Below are 542 nucleotides of genomic sequence, written 5' to 3' on the forward strand. Positions count from 1 at the left end.
CTCCAAGAGACAGGTTTCAATTAGCATAACAATCGAGATCTTGGTCTGTAAGTGCTTCACACCAGAACAATTAGCTCTTTCTTATCACTCCACCCTCCCTTCTCCATCACAGACACACCTCTCCTTCATTCCTATCACAAATGTAGTGCGTTGTTCTCCGGGCAAGTAAGCGATGAAAGCCTTCCATTGAAAAGGAGATGAAAAACCATTCTGTGCTATGACCCCCGCTCCCCCCGCCCTTCTTTTAAGTCGTTGTATGTGGAAGATATAGCCTGCTCTTTACGCTTCCAATTGTTCTCCTTGCGGGGAACAGAATTTCACTTTCTGTTTATGACAGGCTTGGACTGATTGATTGATATATTGTGTATGTATGAAAGAATGTGTTGTGGTGCTTGTGTGTGTGTTGCGAAGGGGAAATTTTACCTCGTCAGTTGCTTGTGTGTGTTCTGTGGCAACGAGATAACAGATTTCTTTTTTATATGCATATACACTGCTTATTTTTAGGTAGTGTAACCTAATTCATGAGTAAGGCAACCAAATGC

This window comes from Penaeus monodon, chromosome 20 (assembly GCF_015228065.2).
Source record: "Penaeus monodon isolate SGIC_2016 chromosome 20, NSTDA_Pmon_1, whole genome shotgun sequence".
Lineage (NCBI taxonomy): Eukaryota > Metazoa > Arthropoda > Malacostraca > Decapoda > Penaeidae > Penaeus > Penaeus monodon.